Below are 23,219 nucleotides of genomic sequence, written 5' to 3'. Positions count from 1 at the left end.
ATACTGATACGCCCACGTGAGAAGAATGGAAGAGAGTAGACTACCACGCATCGTACTTGAAGGGAAACCAATAGGGAAAAGAGAACCCGGACGACCACCTAGGAGATTGGTGGACAGCTGGCAGTCCACTTCCCAGGAAGTGATACAGAGGAACCTGCAAAATTAACAGATCATGAGATCATCTTAAAAATGAATAAAAATAAGAAGAAGGATTATTTTCTGTTCCCAGACTTGAAAAAATGACTCGGTGGTCAAAGATTTTCCAAAATGAAGGGGTGATGTGGGCAATTAATGGCTATTTTGAGAAGCTTGACGATTCTTATTATAAAAAGTGTATCTAACTTATTGCACATCGCTGGGACAAGTGTATGGAGCTGAAAGGAGATTACTTTGTCAAATAAATATATTTTTGTCCAAAATTTTTGTGCTTTCTCTGTTGGATCAAGTACTTCTGGGACCATCCTCGTATTTCTCCAATAAAATATCAGTATAAATGGAAAATAGAGGAAAATTACTATAATCAGTCTAAATGCTAGGAAATTTTTTAATAACAGCAAGAGAGGAAATTGATGGTAAAAATATCTTCATAATAGAAAATCGTACCTTCGTGTTCGGTCTCCATTAAAATATAAATAGGTGAATTATTTTCGAGTTGAAGATAAAATTTTTATGATTTCAGAGCACGGGGTGAAATTAATAGAGTGGTGCCGATGATACCGAAAGCTCCGACTCGGCTGAAATCAAAATTTTTGGGCCAATCGATAGTTTGGAATACGTATCAATCAATTAATCGAAGTAATTAAGTTGTAATAATAAGCACATCACGTTCATATCCCTCGGCAGCACTATAAATCATCTTAAACACCCTTTTTGATGCCCAGCAAAGTGGGAACTAAAAGCATACAACGGACAGAACAGGAAACACAGTGATCTGACTGGGCATCTAATGGTGAATTGCCTTCCAAATTATGCTTCATCAAAAACTGTGAACTTACGATAATAAATCGACAGCAAAAGGCAACTACAGTAATTGCGTTCTTACGAGGTTTATTAGTCTTCCACACTGATGGCTCGAAAATTGAAGAAAGGGGCAGGTATGTATGGCTCTAAAGCCAAGCTCGCTACACCATAGGGTTCAGAATCTTCAATTTTAAAGCTGCGACATACAGCATACGTGTATGAGCAATCCATCGTACACAGCGCAACCACCAACCAAAGATATTCATTCTATTAGACAACAGAGCACTTGACTTTTGTAAAATTGAGTGCACGACAATGAACAAACTGATCACTTGGCTAATAAGGACGTGGCAAATCTGGTTGATGGAGAAAAACTCCAAGTCTGAGTTAATTTCTTTTTTATTCTAGTAAGTGGACCCACAAAGTCTTTCCATTGACGAACTAAGGAGAGTTCAGTAAAAGATTCCCTGAAGAATATCGAAAAATTACACAAAACTTACGCTTCCTAAAACCAGGTATGGTAAACCCATAGTCCACAGATAGGTAGCTCAATTTGTAAAGTTGTTGCTACCAAACTAATGAGCAGTCTAAGGTAGACTTCAGATTATATCAATTCTCTGTCTTCACGTTCTAGTTTATCTGTTCCAATGATTTACTATAATACTAAAAATAAAAAATATATATGTAATAAAAAATCATGAATGAGTTCCTTTGGACATTTTTTTTTTGACTGAACAAAAATTCATTCTTCAATTCAATTGATTAATTCATTGCCTGCAGTATGTATCAATAAAGTAAAATGTGGAAATTTTTATTTCCTCCCCAAGCATTATTCCTTACCCGCTAAATACAAACTTGACAACAAGTTCGGGAATGAATTAAATATTGGTGGAAGTAACATATGGCAGCCGTAGATGTTATAAAGTAAGTGAATTGGAAACTTTCCAACAACTGCCGACCTCCATCATACCTCCAATCCAATAAATTGAAGAGGAAGTAAATAACGTGAAAGGGTCTCATTACTTTCACCGGCACCTGTGGTTGTAATTGCAAATATTCACAGATTTCAAGATAACAACGTGGATTATACAAGATGGTTTCAGAAATACCCCACCGAACAAATAAAATTTAAACAGTTTTCAAAATAATCTCCTCTATACACTTTTCCCAACGATGTTTAATACTTTTTATAATAAAAATTTTACCAATCTAGCAAATTAACTGCTTGAGTTAAAAATTCAATCTTTAACCTATCAACTAAGCTGGAATTTCTGCAACCTTTGATGGTTTTTGGTGATATTCATATTGAACGCACTGTTCACACTACCACTACACCAACAATCACCATAACATTGTCTGAAGTTATCATCTTCAGAAACTGGTAAGCAGCTCACCTTCAGTCTCTGAAGACGACAACTTGGTTATGGAAACGCGCTTCAGGCCGTGTAATTATAATTGTTGGTGGTAATGTAAACAGTGTGTTCAGTATGAATATTACCAACGGCTCAAGAAATTCGAACTTAACAATCTACCAGGGTTTCAATAGAACGTAGCAATAAATTATAATCAAACTAAATTATGGATTCCCACTCCACTTTATCAGAGTGTAGTAATTAACTTGGAATTTCTGGAACCGTTGGCGATATTCATACTGAATACACTGTTTAGTGTGGTGATTGTGACGGAAAGTATATTGGACAGACTAAGAGATCCGTTATTGTCCGGTTTAAAGAGCATGGAGTATGGACGGACCGGAAAATCAGGTTCACGCTGCCAGTCACATTCATGACATAAATATTAATAATATAAAAAATAAATTGTTGAGTAGCTTAAATAGGAACAAGGGGCCAATTCCTTACCGCCCACTTTATAGTTTAGTAGTCAAGGAATGTATATGAAAATTCCCACCAAGAAGTTTTTTCCCGCTGGAATTAATTTTCTCGGGAGAAGGTTTATTGGTGTGAAAATTTAGTATAAAACAGGTAAGTCACTACATTAAATTTTAGTTTACTTTCAGTCTCTGAAGACGATAAGTCAATTATTCTATGAGTATATCAAAAACCCGTTCAAAAATAAACGATTTTCACCTTCTTTAGAAATGTTTTTCTTTTGTTCTTTTCTCCTAGCTGTAAAGCCATGGTTAAGAGTATTGGAAGCGTTTTGTTATGTTGCTACGAAACTTCGCTAACCACTTAACACTGTTAACTTCATTATTTTTGTTCAAATGTGCGAAAACGAAAAGTTCAGCTTTCTCATGTCCAAATTTTCAGTTAATATGCGATGTTTCACACTTATTGAAATACCTACTATATCCTCTAGCTCGCGAGAGTTTTCTTTACTATTTTTAGAGTTGACACTTTATTTAATTCTCGTATTTCCCAATTTTTATATTGGTTAGGCTGAAATTTTCATCTAGAAATGTTGTATTGCAAAACAAAAATTAACTTCATGTCTACAAATTCTTTAAAAACATTCACATATGCTAAAAATAATATGTTGCAACTTTATAACAATGATAGTGGTTGAATAGATCGAGTATGAGAAAACGCGACGTCCAAGTAATATCACTGCTAGTGAGGATACCAATTCAATTCTCATTCTGGCCTCTGTTTCATTCTCCCAGTCTTCATCCAACCAACTTCCGAGATACTTGTAACGCATTACCCAATCCAATGCAGCGCCATCTACCAAGAGTTGTGCATGTGTATGCGATACTTTAAGTCCGCAGCTTATCATAAAATTTGTCTTGTTGCTGTTAATCTTTAATCCGTTCCATCTACCAACACATTTCAATTCGTCGATCGTGAGCTATAAATCTGTTGTCACGTGAGCGGTTTGGTGCCAGTACAAATTTTCTTCATCTACATCCGTTGTTCTTATGTGATGGTTGAACCTTGTCATCCTCTCTCCTCTTTCCGTTATCCTCCAAAGGATGAAATGACACCATTTATATTTGAATCAGCAGTTGTTTCCATGCTTGCCTATCCTGTGCAATCTTTTCGGTATGTTGCAGTCTCATATTTATTAAGGGTTTTGTTTGGTCTACCCATCTAGTTGGAGATCTGAATTTTTGGGCGTTCGCCTTCTACTTTCACTTAGTTTATTCGTTCCATTGTTACTGATCTTCTGGCTATATGTCCCAGGTACTGCAGATACATGCTGTTTATTCTGGTTAACAGCCTTGTACGTGATGGTACGTTGGTTCGGTGCTCTGTCCATGATACTCGTAAGATCAGTCTATAAACCCACATTTCTAAAGTCTCTATTCGATTTTTCTCTGCTTTGTTTAAAGTCCATGTTTCCGCTGCGTAAGTCGCTTCCGCATTACCCAGGGCTGTTATTTAAAGAACCAAGATAGTTACCACTTCGTAGCCTGCAATTTCTTATGTTTGTGGAGAATTTTTGTCTTGTCTATCTACTATCATTATTTTCGTTTTGGATTTTTCGCTGGTTTCTGTTATTGCTTGTATTGAATAAGGAAAGAATGCAGCCCTGTCTAGCTCCTGAGGACGTTCTGAAGGTCCCCGAGTAAAACCTGTGGATTCTGAATTTCTTTTCTGATAGAGGTTGCACACTAGTTGAACCAAGTGTTTTGACGTTCCCATTTTCCTCCATTGTGGTCCAAAGATAGCCTCCAGTTAACTGTATCAAACGCTTTTTGATAATCTACAAAACAGAGATCCAGTGGAATATTTTAAATTCTCTATCCTTTTCAATTAGTGGTGTGATATTTAATATGTGTTCCCTAGTTCTCTTTCCTGGCACAAAACCTGCTTCCTCGTCTGAAAGCTGTGGCAAATAAAATGGTTTGAGACGGTTATTTTAAAATATTATCACAAAAGGTTTCTTTAGACTCTAAAGCTGTACCCTGCAACAATGAATGGTTTTTATGATAATTATTATGTTCGTATCAACAAAACATTTTCAAGGAAGATATCTTGAAATAGTAATGAAATTCGCGTTGGTTGAATTTAGCAATAATTACCGCACTATTATGATAAAACTGCTCGAGGACATAAATCAAGAGGGACAAATGACATGACATTTCAATTATATAATGCTAACTAACCGCCTACGCAGCGTCGCATGTCGTTTGAATATGATCCTGTCTAATAACAGTTAATGATTATCTTTGGTACAAGGAATATTTGTTCGTGTAAATAATAACTGTTATTTCAATGAAAATGAAGGAAATAATTATATGTATAATATAGGTAATTATGAAATAGTTATTTATGTGACAAGTGTGTAAAGTAGTCTTTACACACGAACTGCAAACAATATTTTTTCTACTAGCGAAAATTTTATCAAAAAACAGTTTGATGGTAATTTTCTTCAAGTACTAGTGCGTAAAGTAGTTCAATTTTTCGTTAGAAGCAAACATAACGCTTTTATTAATTAGATTAGAAAAAATAAATAATAAATTGACTTCTCTTTGACATAAATGACTGTCACCTAAAAATAGTCATTACTAATAAGTAAAAAAAAGATTGGAATGAACGCGACTTGAACCTGGGACCTTGTACTCTAGCCACTACGCCACGGAGACCTGCATTAGTTATTTATGCAACAAGTGAATAAAGTAATACTTTTTTCACGAGTATAAAGGCAATTCCTACGAGTGAAAAAAAATTTGTTTACTCACAAGTTTCTCACAAAATTTGTTCCACCTATAAAAATTCGACAAATCTTTTATCAATTTTTATTTGGTAATAGTAATATTAAAAGTACAACTGTGAGCATTATTAATTTGAAGTGAGGAAGTTATATTACTATTAGTACTTGAATTGGCAACATTTAACGAGTTCAAAGAAATAACATCGTATATAGTTGGATTGTTGTAGGATCGTGAACATTTACAATGTTGCTTGAAGTCGAACTAATTGTTCCCGTTAAAATTTTCACTGCGGAATCAATTTTGTTTTTTATTGAGTCGTCTACGTAACCCTCCGCAACTGTGTTGGATTTCCATCCACCGCGCTTCTTTAGTTGAATTATATCATCACCAGAATCCACTAATAGAGACGCCGAAATGTATGGATTAGGTAAATTCAAATATGCTGCGATAAACGAGAGAATTTTTGAAAAGTTATTGATACCTACAACTTGGATTTTGCATTTTCCATTTCTATACTGCAAAAAGAAATGATCTGTTTTGACATTTGCGAGTCGTTATTTCACCAATAACAGTAAATCGACGTTGAACATGAGTTTTGGTACCAGGGAATGTGATGTTACAAATAATATCGAAGCTTACATTAAATTTTTTTGTTGGCTTATCTTATGCATGAGATAATGATCGTCTGGACCTTGCAACAGAAATTTATTAATTTCTTCACGAGCAAATGTTTTAGATTTTTTGGATCTATAGCCAACTGATTTATTTTTCAAATATGCTACGAGTTTCGAGTATTTACTGATGTCTTTCAGTTTGGAATAAGTCAACCAAAGTGATGAAGACTTCCACATTTTGGATTTAGTTTCAAAGTACGCCACTCCATAAAAGAATTATATTGCTTTAAATACTGTTCCCTGGATTTCTCAAGGATTCATAGTCGCTACAGTTACCGATTCAACAACATCTGGTGTGCAGTTTACACTTTCACTTCACTATTACTCTCCATCACTAATAATGATACTGCACTCCTTTTAATTAAACACCAAACGGTTTTTCTTGAACGATTATCAAGAAATAATAAAAGTGTGACAGTTACGGCACTTTTTTTAACGCAAAAACGTGAAAAAACGAACCGCTACGGTACTTTTTTCCAAGCTTTTTGAGCGATTCAGAAATCACATTCTTTATGAATGCAAATGAATGAAAAAAACGTTTATATTATAGTCCTCGGGCCCTCGACCTTTTTTTTTTGATGATGACTAACAAGCTGGAAATTTGTAAATTTGTGAAAGATTTCAAAAGGAATAGGTCTTTTTCGGAAATTCTTAAAAGATCCGTCAATAGTTTTTTATTGTCTAAGCTTGAAATCTTTCAGAATGATTTTGTGTTTTCTGGATATTAATATGCCTGAATAACAGAGAAGTATTGGTATTATTCTTCAATCCGTGTGGGACAACCGGCTGAGTTCAGTTCGCCACGTGTCTTATAATAATTTATATTTAAAAAAATCATTGGAGTGTTTCTTGTGTAAAATTAAAACAGAAAAAGATAGGCGTACCAGTGAGGAAGCTAAACCCTTCGACCCAGATATTTTAAAAATTAACAAAAAAGAAAAAAAATCAAGAAAAAAATGAATTTATGTGTTCTTTGTGGCGCAATATTTCTGTCGGTCAAAGTGATATTCAGTCAGAAAATATGTTTTTCTTATAAACCCTCCCGTTGTCCGACAGTTCGTAATCAGTGATGCATTGGTTGTTAAAAACGCAGGTCCCAAGTGTCGGACTCTCTTTATGGCGCGCGCTATACGTTGGACAACGTGAGAACATGCTTTTTTAATTTATTAACCTTCGAATTCCCAAAAAAATCAGCTTGCTGGTTATCCATTAATATAAGCGTGGCAAACTGAAATAATTAGCCTGTCGAACAGGGGAATTATTTTTGTCGGACAAATTTCTTTGAGGTAATAATAATGAATAATCTCCCGTTTGAAATAAATATCAATCAGCTGGTAATTAATTATTGGTAACTCGTACAAATTACATGTTTTGCGTCCTCTACGGGGCGAATGGCGCAAAATCGAGGTTTTTCGCAAAGGAAAAAGTTGTCGGTCTTGACCTAAACAGGCGATTTACAAATTTCCTTGGTCATCATCAAAAAATGGGTCTAGGGCCCGAGGACTATTATAACGTAGAAAATATAAATTTCTTTACGCACTACTGTATGTTTCTACACGCACTAGTGAAGTTTTACGCACTCGAAAATGTATCTAGAATACGTACTTTAGGCACGGTAGTAGAAAAAATATTTATGAGACATCATGTCGAAACAGAACTACACAATTCGAAATTCGAAATAAATTCAATTGCGCTTGGACTAAATAAATTGTACTCTTTCTATTAAAAAATATACGAAATGAGCATTTTCAAAATTTTTACGTTTATTTTCAGCATATTTCGTCATTTTTAATGCATTTATATGGGCATATTTCATCAAAATTCTTTCCATATAAATCCGCTCTTCGTATTTACCAATAATTTATAGGCCTCGCAGTTTATTCCGCTCGGGACAAATACCCTCGCAGAATATTCTTGGTGCTCGGTCAATAATAAAAGTCTTCACCATCTTGGTGTATAATATACTATTATTGAAATCGAGAAATATATATATAGAAGTTTCAATAATTCCAAATTAATTATATCAGTTTACAATCTACAGCTGTATAGTTCTTACAATATCAATTGCAGATTATAAAAACCCTTGTCGACAATTTTGTTTGATCTACCATAGGCGTATATACCTCAGATGCACTTAATTGTACTCCTACTCAAAAAAATCATTATTATACCTCTTCCTTCCTTCCTACAACTGAATATTAAATTATAATACGTAAATAGACGAGTAAAATGTACCTGCCTGTAAGGGCGTTTGGCTTAAACAGGATACTAGACGTGAACTGAGCCCTTTTTGTAACCCATTCGTTTTTTTTTTTTCTGGAAAACGAATTTTCAAATCAAAAACCATGAAATAAAATGAATACTTTACAAATAAAACAAAAAAAAACATTTCAATTCGAAAGTATCTCTGTAAATAATAATGGTAGTCGGAATCGTCTAAGTTAGAGTCATCATTTGATTGAATTATGAAGGGTTGTAAAGAGGGTGATACCACATATTCATCTTCTCTTTTGATAACATGTTTAACACAGTTTTTCCAAAGCTCTTGGCGGTCTGCTGCTAGAACTTTCTTTACGAGATCTACAACCTCCTGTTGTCATTTTCGTAATTCTGATTTTACGTTTGCCCACATTAATTTAAATATACAATAGTAAGGTTGTAGTCTGAGAAGAGTATGACTCTGCCACGCCAAAGCTTATCGCAGACTTTCTAGCAGCAATCTTTCAAAGAAATTGTGTACATATAGCTTCGACCAATATGAAATATTGATTGTTCCTTGCATAACTTTCTTCTGCAATTGTTATTGGAAGAACTATGCATATTCATTCCAAGAAATTTGTATTCATTGTCATCTTTAAATAGACCAAAACGACATCTCTAACTCTCCCATAATACAATGCATTAGCAGACATAGAAACATTGAACACCTCATTAAATTTTTTTCCATTGTTCAATTCGCTGATTGTCGAAGGTTCTTCTTCATCTACTATCGTAGTAGTAGAAAAAATAGTACATCCACCAAGATGGTGAAGACATTTGTAGGCCCCGCAATCGATTATTTCACTCGATGCAAAAACTTTCGCGAAATAATCTTGGCCCTCAGTCAATAATAATAGTCTTCACCGTGTATAATATTTTAGTATTTTACAGTTATGAAATTTCTGGAATCAAATCGATTTTTCACTCAGACTTGAACCCGCGATCATTTAACTGCAAGTTATGGAATTTTCATTCAGTAATCAATTATAATAATAAATATATGACCAACTTAATAGATTCAATTTCAAATTTCATAGCTTAAGATCAAATTTCAAGTGTTTTCACTTGATTAATAAAGTTGCATTTGGGATCGAGCCATTACCTACGTCTATTCAACAGATAGAATGAAATAAATTACTGCTCCTCATTACGGTAACGCTCCTCAAAGCCAACAAAAAATGTAATAAAAACAAAATAAAAGATCCTTTTCTATTTTAAAACAATTTATAACAGCCCTACGGAATCGGCACTGTTAGACAGGGAAAATCAATGAATGGTGTGTATAAGACATGAACTTTGTTCGCTGGTCAAATTTCGAATCATTTTCTGATAGATCGCATGCGCACTTTCAAGATTATCGTTCACGTGGGAAGTGAGAAAGCATGCATCGAGCGCACGTGAGTCGAGCGCACGGTGGTTGAACGCACAGATTATATAGACGGTATCTTCATTCCGTAAATAAAAGAAAAAAATTATAAAAGAGTTAACAACAGGGTAAAAAAAAGTTAATACTTTCTTATCAATACGATTACAGTCTCCTAACCTAACCTTATTTTACCTAAACTAACCTAACCTAACCTTTTTTGCCCTAGGAGGTGGGGTAGAAGCGAACGCCTTCCTCATAGCGGGCAGTTCTAGGCTGTTAGTGCGTGTGGGACTCTCCCCACCCTCCTCCGCAAAACACCATGGGAGTAGGTACACCGGAAGGACATATAATGTCATAACATCAGCGTACCTAACCTTACCTAATCTAACCTAACCAAAAATGGATTCATTCTTAGAAAAAATAATGTTTTTTATCAATTTTTGTTCAATATTTTATACAATATTGAACATTTGCTAATTTTGGAAAATCTTATAAGTTGATGATTGTTTTTCGTTTTGTATTAATGATAATAATTAATAAAACGGTTCGTATGTTTGCCCATCTCTTGAAATCTCTTCGGCAGATCAAATTTTCATGTGCGCTCGTCCAACGATTCGACATAGGTAGTGTGCGCTCGATGCACGTGCGCTCCTCGCACCCCCGAGGGGAGTGAAGTCATCGATTGCGCATACAATCGGTCTTAAGCTGTTTCAGAACTTGACACACTAACAAAGCTATGGATTTGGTGATTGTATAGTTTGAGTGTAAATGATTGCCGATCATAAAATGTACCATTTTGAAACCTTACATCTATCTGTGGAAAAAAAATCACTTTATTTGTTTATTCCTTGATATTAGTTGGGAATATACAAGATGAAAGTTTTCGTGATAAATCACCACAAGAGCGTTCGTTCCGTGCATGTTTATAGAATGGATAAAAGACGAAAATTCAAAGAAACATAAGATAAAACATTCCAAAGGACGTTTTGGGATTTTTCCAAAACATGACACGAAACAAATAAAAATGATTTTTTATAATAGATTGACAAACATCAAACGAGTCGGCGTATTCGCCAAATATTAGACTTCCGAACAGGACTGGCTTGACGTTCCTTGTCGTGGACGAGTTCATAACAATACTACAACTAGTATGAATGCTTTTGATGTAGTTGAAATGCGTAGCGCTACATCTTTTAACATATTGTAGTTAGTTGCAAATATTCTTTACCAGGATCACTACGAAATCATGTAAAGATGTTTTTACTTACTTTAAACAATCTAGGAATTTCAAAATTATGCTCACGGACACATTCCAGTACACTAATTTGATAAAAGAGTAAATTAGACTATAACTAAGCCAGGATTTACAATACACGTGTCTTAGCTTGCGCAGGTTTGTATAAAGACAATAACGTGTTTCCAATCCACTGTTCAACCTTTTCGATGTTTGAATTTTCAAAAATAAGTTGTTACAATTTTTTAATTTTAACTACAACACAAAACTGGAAAACACCAAAATTGACAGACTTTCATTAAAACTTCTATCCATTATTCAACCCCTTTAGAGATGAAAATTTCAAAGTTTGTTTCTATAGGGAATTCATATCATAAAATGAATCTACTGTCCAAAGTTCCTGGCTCTTCAAAATAGTAGACAGTTTTTACAGATAGGTTTACTTCCTTTCAAGCATTCTTTCTTCATCGTGTTAATGGTTTTGATACTTGAAGATCGTCCAGACACTTCATACGTAAGAGAAACTTATTAACCATGAAATTATTCGTTAAATAGAATGTTCAACATAATTTCTGACTATTATTACGACAATCGCATCTATAGAGCTAAAAATTCCTCGACAGAAACTTGTTCTGTTATCAATGATTTGAGAAACAAAACGCGGTCATCAAACACTAATGATCAGACGAACCTAACAATTCTTTCCTCGTTATTTCTAAAAGAATCACTGGCAGTCCCTTCGTGAGATCTGTAGATAGATTTGTGATGGTTCAATCCAAACTCAGATTTCAAAACAAGACTTCCTGCGGCGTTGATGGGTTATTAGCTAACTTATTTTTACATTTTCCAGAAGTGATGATCAACGTGGATCAAAGTGGAGTGATCCAGCTATGGGTAAAGATCTCATTACTATTAAGTCTGTTTAACCACTAAAAAAACTTTGAATTTATCCTATAAAGGGGCTTTACCAGCTCTAAAACTGAACAGTGACTTAATACGATCCTCAAATTCGATCAATTTTCTTGATGTACATATTTACGGTGCCCTTCAATGGTCTGTACAGACCTTGGCGAAAAAATTTTCCTTTGCTTGTTTTGCCATTAAATCTCGTACTGCTTTAAAAACTTCGATATGGTTTGCCTTTCTGGGGGTCTCTTAGTTTACGCTTCCCCGCTCTTTTCGTTTTAGAGTCCGTTTGTTTACTTCGCAAAACACTTTCACAACTCAACTGAGAGACCCATTCATAGTTACCCTACTAGAAAAAAAAAATGTCCACTTCTGATCTGGTAAAAAATTCCATCATATTCAGTACCAAAAAATTTCAGCTAGTTTCAGAACTAAAAATGGTAAATAAGTTCAGGAAATTGACTAAAAGACCCTATTATTCTGTAACCGAATTATACAATCTACCATAGACTGGCATAATTCAATATTTAGTATTGAGTAAAATATTGTCACGAACTCGTCCACGATATGGGCCGTGAAGCCGGTCCCGTCCGCTTATAATGGTATTTCTAGGGAGGTATTTTTATTTATTCATTTTGTTTGTTTATTTTCTAGAATTTTTGAGAAATTTGTTTCGGGTGTATAACCGAGTTTGTTAGTTTATAATAAATAGTCATAGTGAACGGAACGAAATGGAAAAGTAACCGGGAAATTTAAATAAATTATATAGGTTAGTTAAGTATTAGTGAATAATTACTTATTCTATAAGTTAGTTAAGTATAGTGTAGTATTCAATAAATAAAACGAGTAAAAGACGTTTACAAGACGAAGTAGGTTCGGTAGTTAGGGTCCGGTGAAAGACAGTGAACATACGGTGATAAGTAGGGTTAGACTGAATCACATATAAAGCTCTTTTCCGAAATCTAGTACTAAATATGTAAACCATAATCGCCTAACAGACGGATGCTTCGTCTAAAAGGTTAAACTCGTAAATTTTGTGCCAAAACTGTTATCAATCTAACTTAACCTCAAAATTGATTCCCCGTTGTTTAGTTTTTTTGTTTCGTTCTCTCAATTCTATTAAATTAATGTAGATTTTTAAAATAGTTTAGTACCAAAATGTCACCCTGTATCAATGTTTGTATAATGTAGACGTTGCGTGAGGTGCGGCCACTGCCACGAACACATAATAACCGCTATTTTCCGCCGCACCATGCGTTTCTCTCAAAATCTATAAAATTATACTACATATATGAAATAAAACCGACAACGCTTACTTATTAGAAACATTCTTGTTTTGTAACCATTACATGTTGGTAAATAATACAAACAATTTTGATTATCACGGTATAAACTAATGAAATATTAGTCTCAGCAATTGATATCACTTTCATACATGGTAATGACAACAAAATTATAGAATAAATAAATAAGTGTGTGGTCGATTTGGTGTTCACAGTTGTATATTCTTTTACGAAGAAGTACCTGGCATGACCTAGAGATGGCAGTAGTTGCTTGAAAATATCACTGAAGACGCCACGTTGTTTAGTATTTGAGGTGACGGCTCCAGAAATGTTGAAAAAAATCCACAAAGCGATACTGGATGATCATCGCCTGGAACTCCGCGTGCTAGGAGACATACTAGGCATTTCGAAAAGTGCTGTACATAGCATGTTAACTGAAAATTTAGACTTGAGAAAGCTGTGCGCAAAATGGGTGCCGCGTTTGCTTATAAACTACTTATCCATCACTCAATAAGTCATATAACTAAGAAAAATCCTTTTTTTTTGCCAAAAATCGATTTTATTTCTGCTTCAAAAGCAATACAATCATTCCAACGCTTCTTTAACTTCTCGATGCAGTGCTTGTAGAAGGATTTGACTTCTGCCTCAAAATAGACTTGAGTTTCAGCAATTGATTCTTAATTTGGGCTGAATTTTGTACCGGTGAGCATTTTTTTGAGACCATCGAATAGCCAGTAGTCACTGGGGGCCAGATCTGAACTATACGGTGGATGAGGAAGCTATTCGAAGTGTAATTCGTTCAATTTAACCGTCGTTGCCATCGCCTTGTGAATCGATGCATTGTCTTGTTAAAACAATGGTTTCCTGTACAACATATGAGGCCGTTTTTTCTTCATTTTTACATTCAAATGATCCAACAACATTATGTAGTATTCGCTATTTCTTGTCTCCCAAAATACTAAAGCCATAAACTCCCCAGCTGACTGTTGTGCCTTTGGACGCTTCAGACGTGGTTCACAGACTACAGTCCACTCAGATAATACTCGTTTTGATTTCGGAGTGAAGTGATAGATCCATGTTTCATCCATTATCACATATCGACGCAGAAATCTAATATATTATATGTAAACATGGTCAAAAACTGCTCTGAATCATCAACACGTTGTTGGTATTGATCTACTATTGAATAAACGCGGCACCCTCTTTAAAAATATCTTTCTGATGGTCAAATGTTCTTGCATAATTGTAAACATACTGCCTTCTAATATCTGTACGAACTTAGCTATCTCACGCAGTTTCAATTTACGATTTGTGTATTTGTCAACCAACCACCTCACTTGAACGACCAGAACGTTTACCATCATCGGAGTTGGTACAACCACGTTTAAATTCTAATAACCAATTGTTCTTTTCGATGGAGCAGAGTTCGTACAACACTTTTGATGCCATTGCTGAGCTTGTACAGTATTTTTTTTATAAAAAAAAAATGATAAATTAACACACGAAATTGTTTTGAATGCATTGCTTTGAAACTAACGAAAATAGTTTTACCTAAATGGCTGTAACTTTTTTCTGACTAATCGAAATGTCATGACATTTTACAAATAGTCTTTCGAAAGTTGGTACCTACATAAATGTCACATAAATTTAAGAATGCCAGTGCCATCTGTGTGTTAGCCACACGACATATTCAGTGATGTAATATCCCTAGTTTCAATTGATACATTTTCACCATATTGCCAACTTGTCAAAAAATCAGATCTAACTATGGGAATTCATGTATAGTACAGTTGTAGAGCTTCCCGTGGACCTCTAGGAGTGCACCTGTAGCACTTTGGAAATCATTGAGTTACAATTAGAAACGATTTTATTTTAACAATAGTTTACTGTACTTAACAAAACTGCAACTAAAAGTAACAACTTCGAATTCAAGATTGATAACATTAAATTTAAGTAAAAACGTGTATCTTTTCAACTATTTACACACCTTTAGTATCGATATTATTCGTTCTACTTTCTTAACTTGCGTGTCTGGAATAATTGGATTTTTGTTAACGTTTATGGTGAGCATTTTTGTCGATACTCTAGAAGTTCATTTTTCACTTCAAAGTTGATGGGATAATACATTTTTCCGCAACTCAACTGTCAAGATTTCACTATAATGATCAATAAGCTAGAGGTAGGTGCTTAGTCGTTTATTCTAATCAGCTTTAATATGAATTCACATAACACTGTACTGTATCCTTACAATTTATATTATCCTTTTGAGTTTTCTCAAAAGTTAAATGGCTTCAATAATCACGAGCTTTATAATGTGATATATTTCCGTTAGTTGAAAAAAATCATATTTGAATTTAAACACAGTCATTTCGGACACTTTTTTCATGTCAAATTCAGTTAACTTAAATTGGTTTTAAAGTATCTTAAATAGTTTATCCCTGAAAAGGGAAAACGTAAGGAAATTTAGGATTGCTCGTGTGCAAGTTATTGCCGATTCTTTCTTTTGTCTTGTAAAACTAAAAGTAACGTTGTAAAAGTTCCAAGAGAGATTTGGGGGCTTTTTTACTGTGGCTATACACCATGCTGACCCTTTTTTGTTGGAAGGAAATAAAAAAACTTTGAGATTTTCACCGCTAGCAATCAAGTCAAAATATTTTATGATTGTTTCTAATAATTTTATGAGAATAAAACGAAATACAGTCATTCAAAAAAAGTTAATTCTACTGAAATATGAAATTTATTTTATGACTAGCCCCATAGTAATTTAATTTATTTAAATATATTTTATTGTGACGTTATAAAATCGAATCCGGTATTATTTTGCAAAGTAAAGAATTCCGCAGGATTAAAAGGTGATCAAATACCCACAATGATAGGAATAGTTTCGGAAGGGGCATGATATGATTGTATGTTAAGTTGCATATGTAATAGGTTGAGTTTTCAGGTCAAATTATATTCCAAACACTAACTTTCGAATTTTCTTTGAAGAATATGAAGAAATAACCAATTCTTAAAATTCTAATGCCTACTAAGCCCTTTATTTTATAGCCGGTAACTAGTAAATGAATTATATAATTATTATAATTAATAAATGATAGTCTAGATCGTAAGTCATGCAGATGAAATTTGCCCACAGGTAATTATAAAAAATAATGACTCATTTTATGATCTACTATGTTTGTCGCTAAATATTTCTGATCAGCAGTTTCGTTTATAAAATTACTAATTTACTTCTTCGCCTTTCTGACAATAATAAACTGTTTCACTCCCGTCAAAAGTAGATGATTTCCAAACCAGAGGTGTCAAACTCAATTTTACAGAGGGCCATATAATTTTGAATTCGTAGGTGGGCCAGAATGGAAATAAAAAAAAATGAACTGGATTATTATAACATTTTATTTATTGAATTATATATGTATATAATATACGGTTGTCATTGATGTCAGGTATCATATTCGTCGCAGTTATTTTAAGAACCTAACCTAAGCTAACCTAACCTAAATAAATAACTTTTGAAAGCATTCAGAATGTACTTTTTACTCGAAAGAGGATATTTATACATTAAATTACTAATAAAACTATCATTTAATATTTTTTTATTTTATAAATAATGAAAAACAACCGACAATTCTTTATCATCAAATTATTCATGTATTTATCGTACGTTAAGTTATATTCATCACAGAGTGATGAAAGTTATGAAAAATGACTCATTTTGCTATAAAAAATCTGTATTAATTAATAAACTATAATTTTGGAATATCAGGGTGAATAATATAGAAATTAAATAAAAAATCTTTTGTTTATTGAATTAAAAGATGCATATTGAATTTGAAGTGATAAAATATTCATTTGAAACGAAGTATTGAACGCCATCTGTTCAATAAAGCGAATTTTGAACTAACGTTTGATTATAACTTCAAGTATCGATATCTCGAAAACGAAGCGAGATATCAAAAAAGTTTATTCTTCATTTTCGATTTATTTTGACTTATATAAACCAAATCCGTTAAATTGCGGCGCCACGGAAATCGTTCTCTCCCCAAACTTAGCAATTATTTCAAAAATGGCTCATTTTGTTATAAAAATCTGTTTTTTTCAATATAATTTTGGAGTTTAAGGGTAAATAATATAAAAATTGAATAAAAAATCTTTGGTTTATCGAATTAAAAGATTCACATTGAATTTGAAGTGATAAAATATTCATTTGAAACGAAGTATTGAACGCCATCAATAAAGCGAATTTTGAACTAACGTTTGATTATAACTTTAAGTATCGATATCTCGAAAACGAAGCGAGATATGAAAAAATTTCATTCTTTATTTTTGATTTATTTTAGCTTGAATATGCCAAATTACAAGAAACAATTAACATTGACATTCTCAGTCAACGCCTATTTCACTTGATTAAGCTGTCAAAATGAACATTTGTCCACACACCCTAATTTAGTACTGGAGCTCCCTATAATATGCCAAAGGTACATTTTCTGTTAACAAATATTTGATTTTTCACTACTACACCAATTTTGTATGTAGATTTTAACATTTGCTTTTAAAATTTTTAGTTATTTCTAGAGATGTATCTAACTCATTTGAATATTCTGAGAATGTTCCAGTACAGCTGTGCAGTACTGGAAAATGCGATAATATTCGAGAAAATTAGATTAGCTGATAAAAGAGAAGAGATGTTGATACCCAAGTTGTATCTTACAATATAATTTAGCATTATTAAGGCTGGGAGTGTGTGGAATATGAAATTTTTGACGTCTTCTCTAATTCTGCTGGGTCTACCAAAGGGGGTGAAATCCCATTCGCATGATCCAGTATGATGAGATCACTAAACGACACGTAGAAACTATATTATGCTAAATTTATAAAATTTCTACTTAAAATACGGGTTTAAGTTGAGGGGTGTTCATTGGTTCATATTTTTCTAACAGATGTTCGTTAAATACAAATCCTACACGAAACATTTTTTTCTCAACCTCCGATAGGCTATAAAACAATAATGTACCATACCAAAAGATTAGACATAGTCACCGAAGATATTGAGACATTTGTCATATTTATGGACAAGCTTTTCAATACCCACTTTAAAGAAAGTTGCCGCCAATGTAGCCTAACCGTTCAGTAACAATAGAGTACAAAACAGACCTGGAAACTTCTGGAAATTCCGTAGACAAGGCAGTCTGCGGTTTTCTTCTCGTTGAACCAGGTCATCTGAAACGACAGATTTGCGTCCTTGGCCCCTTTATCATGCACATCATTACGGCCATTTTTAAACTTTCAAAACAATCACCATCACTCATGAAGTTTTCACCATGCACACGACACATTTTCCGATGTATTTCTGCAGCACTACGGCCTTCAGCCTCTAGAAAACGAATCACATTTCGCAATTTGTGGGAGCATCAATGTTTACGTGGCTGTAACACAACGCCGACTGACGCCTGAATGTCAACAATGGCGGAATTTGTAGTGCGAGAGCTTCGCAATAACCTATAGCGCATTCCCGCTTTCTTCTGACCGCGTAGCGTCTGCACTGCAATATTATGGAAAATGGTGTATTCTGAATTAGAATATAACGTCTTCCTCAAACCACTTTTTACTGCATTGATTGCTTTAAACTTCCCAGCATATGTTTTCGTTTTGAATTCATTTTAACAATGTACAATGAGGGGCAAAAAACTAAAGTTCCTGTACTTCGGCCTCACTGTTCTGGGTCTATTAGAACCCATTAGGTTAAGTAAGTTATAGAGAGCTTTTTGGGCTTATAGAGATTATTGTCCAGCTTCAAGGTAAAAAGGTCCAACTGTTTATTAGACAATTATAAAGATAAGATAATTTTACGAAATAATATTAAAGATCCAATGGTTAGCTGGAATAATATATGTGAAAGAACTAAACAGAAAAACGAGAACCATAAAACAAAGACGAAGCGTAACAGCGCTACACATTCAGACAAGTATAAATCATCAGATATGTAGCTATATATAGAGAAATATTTGAAGTAATGATCATCAATCTCCGTTAGGTAAAAGAGGAGAAAAAGCTGTATTTGTATAAGTACATACACCTCAAAGTTAATCCACTAGTTTTGATTTTACTCATAAAATATTTCCTCCAATTCAATAATAGTTTATCTATCATTCTGATTTTTAATACGATGAAATTATCGAACTAAATACTAATTAATATATAGAGGGTCTCTCATAAATAATATTGGTTTCCAATTTTCATTTTGTTTATTAAACAATCATACAAAAACTTAATATTCGTTTAGCCAATCGCCTTCTTCTATATCAACGTAACTTTCAGTAAGTGTTTCAGAACCATTCTTTGGACTTGGATACAAAAAACAATCGAACTACATTTCCTTTTAATTCAAAATTTTTCCCACGCCATAATTTCGTCATGAATCTGGATAAATACTAATCAAGCGTTTCAAGGATGTGGCACTTCAATACCATCATCTTATTCCACGTAACTTTCACAGTATGTGGTTTAGCATTGTCTTATTATCAATAGCTTTTAAAAACTACAAAACAAACATAAAAGTTACTAAATAAAGGTACAAATAAAATAGAATTTCAATAAACAGACGAAAACTACAACGAGTAACAAAATTACAGGTAATAGTAATAGGTAATAATTAGTAGCAAAAGTCAAACCAGTTTGCAGCACAGAAGTCGTTTACAGAGTGAAAGACACTTTCCAGTAAATTATTGTGAAATACGGGAAAAGATGATATCGATTTGATTTCAATTGGCAAGTGATTGTGCATTTTTTTGCATTGTAAAATATCGAGCCCTTAGCTAATTTGATATCATCAATTGTACTCAGCTAAAACTACGGACATAAAGAAGAAACTGTGTAAGTTAAGAATCAGGAAGATATGAAACCGGATCATTTTTTGTCATCGCAAATAACTATTCCCCAATTTTTTTAGGGCGAAGTATGGTATATCTAGAAGGTTCAAGGGATCATGATAAACGCTAGTACTGCTGGTAGTAGGTTGGTTTTCTACTGTACTATGAATATTCCACGCAGATGGACGACCTAATTGCGATCTCCAAGCATTAAATCTTAATTATTAAAACAATTAAACCAACGCTGTGCCGTTAGCTCATTAACTGTGTCTTTCTCTTCAATTTCATATATTTTCCTTGCTGCCACGGCTTTTGTTTCCAATAATGCCTTAATGCGTACGAATTTTCACATATGAAAACCGTCATTACTTATGAGACACCCTCTGTATCAATCAAACTAACATGTAATATGATGACCCCAAATTGATCATTACCTCATAAGAATAACTAATATAGCGTATGGTACATTTTGGTTAAATCTCGCAACCTTTTCTGGTCAATCGACGTACTTATTTATGAAATTTGAAATTTCTGGTTGTTTTTGAATTTTTTTTTCATAAAATTATAGATTTAGTTGTGGTATATTATTATCAATAAATATATTTTGACGAAACTCACTGTTTCCCTGGAAATCTTCATGTTATCTCGACCTCATCTCCTTCTTGTAAGAAGACACCATTTTAGCACTCACTGCGATAGATAAAAAGACAAATTTATATACCACCACTTGTGGCCCAATTACGATACTTCAAAAAATCTCACATCAAAACCCACTTAAAACAACTAAGAATCCTTTAATATGCAAAAAAAAACTCGAAAAGACGTGCCAACGACCCCTGCTCCTAGCGATACAAAGAAAAATTATTTTTTCCGACCTTTATACTCCTTTTATAACTGACACTAAAACTTTTTATTGTACTATTACAAACAAATTGCTAGTATCGCGAGGCGGTGCGTAGCGCGCATGATTTTTTTAACGCGGCAGACCTGAACTTTTGACTGAAACTGAATGCTGAAACCTACGAAGGCCGGACGTTTCGACCGCCATGTTGAACATGCGTCTTCAGTAGATTACGTCACAATCAATAGAAAGAGCTTGAACTCCAAAGGTGAATCTAATAATTTTTAAATTTCATTGATTATCTTTTCTTTTGTTTAAATTATTTATTTGCGTAGTGCGTAAAGCTAAAAATACAATCCTGATTTTACAATCGAGATGATAATGTTTTTTTACAAACTTTTATAACAACTAATCGCTTCTTGCTGCTATAGAAAATCTTTGGTAATTATACTACACTTTCACGGTCACCTGGTTTTTTGGCTCTAGAAAATCGAAAAATGGATGGATTTTAATGATCTTGGTCTCAAAATGTTCCATTTTACGACGGATTTATAAAAAAAATTAGTAGAAATAGCTGGAATGAAAATTTCTCATAGTTTTACTGTTTTAAATCGTAAAAAAAACGGTTTTGCAAAATAATCCTTTACAAAAAATTATGGTAATTATACACATTTTTCGATTTTCTAGAGTCAACCTAACCTAACCTAACCTAACCTAACCTAACCGCGGTCATCTGGTTTTTTGGTTAGGTTAGGTTAGGTTGTTTTGTATCACTGTATATTGTAAGTGCTTCAAATGTATTCAATTCACAATTGTTGCAACTCAATGTCAATATATTTCAATTTATTATTAACAAAATCCCACAACTCACAATTATTCAAAAAAATTAACTTTTTTGAAATTTTTTTTTCAAAATATTCATTTTTTTATGTAAATTGCGAAAAAAAATATACGAACTTGATTCCACGACGTCAGAAACAGTTACGAAGGATGATATGTAGAAAGTCATTTTTTTTTGCATTTAAAGTCATGAAACTGTAAAAAATATTTATTTTTTTTAATTTTCGTATTTTTTTTTATAAATCCGCCGTAAAATGGAACATTTTGAGACCAAGATCATTAAAATCCATCCATTTTTCGATTTTCTAGAGCCAAAACCCAGGTGACCACGAAAGTGTATAATTACCAAATCTTTTGCCGATCCCAGTTGTGTTTCTGAGATATTCTTTGAAATCAACGAGACTGACATCTACTAAAAACATCTGTACACAAATTGTAATGGAATGCAGACCTAAAGGCACTACTAAAGTGCAATTTACAAACACCCAAAAAAACTTAACTGAACAAATCAATTTACTGATAATCAACATTTTCAAACGAATTGATAATTTGAAAATATGTAACGTTGAACAAATACTGTATCGTGTGTGATTCGTGGGAAAATATTGTACATAAACATCGCCAATCGTGTCTTAAATTTCACTTTCCGAGTTCATAGTGTAATGTATTATTACAAGAAAATTGTCATTTTGACAGTGTAATAACCAAAAAATAATAAATATCAGTAGATTTTATTTTATTAATTTTATCATCAAATGTAATTTTTTTATAACTTTTTATTAGACCGTGGAATACCTTTCAAACCAGTTGTTTCAAGCAGGGCCGGATTAAGCTAGGGGCTTGGGGGGCTATAGCCCCGGGCCCCAGATCCAAGAGGACCCCATCATTTGGAAATCATTCTGTATTTTTTGATGTGTTGATACCACAAATCTAACGTATTGATATTATTTTGTGAATTTTTCCGGGTTTTCGAATTCCTTAAGGGGGCCCCGTCATTATTTTAGCCCCGGGCCTTATAAATCTTAATCCGGCCCTGGTTTCAAGTATCATCAATATGGTTTTCACGTCTATAGCAAAAACGTAAGACTCAGTATCTAAACTGTAAGTCAAGATTGTATTTATGGCATCAAATTATCGATGAATTGTTTATTTTTATCCTTCAGTCTAAGATTGTATCAATAGTTCCAGGTATGTTGGAACTCGCTGGTATCATTTTTCTTTTACGGAATCCTCTTTTATCTTGACCATCAATTATAGCAAGAAAATTTATGTATTGTGAAATAATGAATAGCTCATTAAACTTAAAGCTTCTCTTAATCATTTCCAGATCTCTGGTATAGACTTTATACGAAATGTAAACCAAACATGT

General features: G+C 33.5%; 1 protein-coding gene across 4 annotated transcripts in view; it reads right to left on the bottom strand.

Moving 5' to 3' along the window:
• Positions 1-21,180, bottom strand: part of LOC130891365 (whirlin) — a 181,533-nt gene extending 160,353 nt beyond the window's left edge. For 3 of the 4 annotated variants that reach the window (XM_057796025.1, XM_057796024.1, XM_057796022.1), the window contains exon 1: positions 20,788-21,176. The gene's annotated coding sequence lies outside the window, so the exon portion shown is untranslated. Of the gene's footprint in view, positions 1-20,787 lie in introns of all 4 variants that reach the window. The other variant, XM_057796023.1, reaches the window with a different exon arrangement.
• Positions 21,181-23,219: the final 2,039 nt, after the last annotated feature.

Source organism: Diorhabda carinulata, chromosome 3, assembly GCF_026250575.1.
Source record: "Diorhabda carinulata isolate Delta chromosome 3, icDioCari1.1, whole genome shotgun sequence".
NCBI lineage: Eukaryota > Metazoa > Arthropoda > Insecta > Coleoptera > Chrysomelidae > Diorhabda > Diorhabda carinulata.
This window is presented reverse-complemented; position numbering and strand designations above follow the sequence as displayed.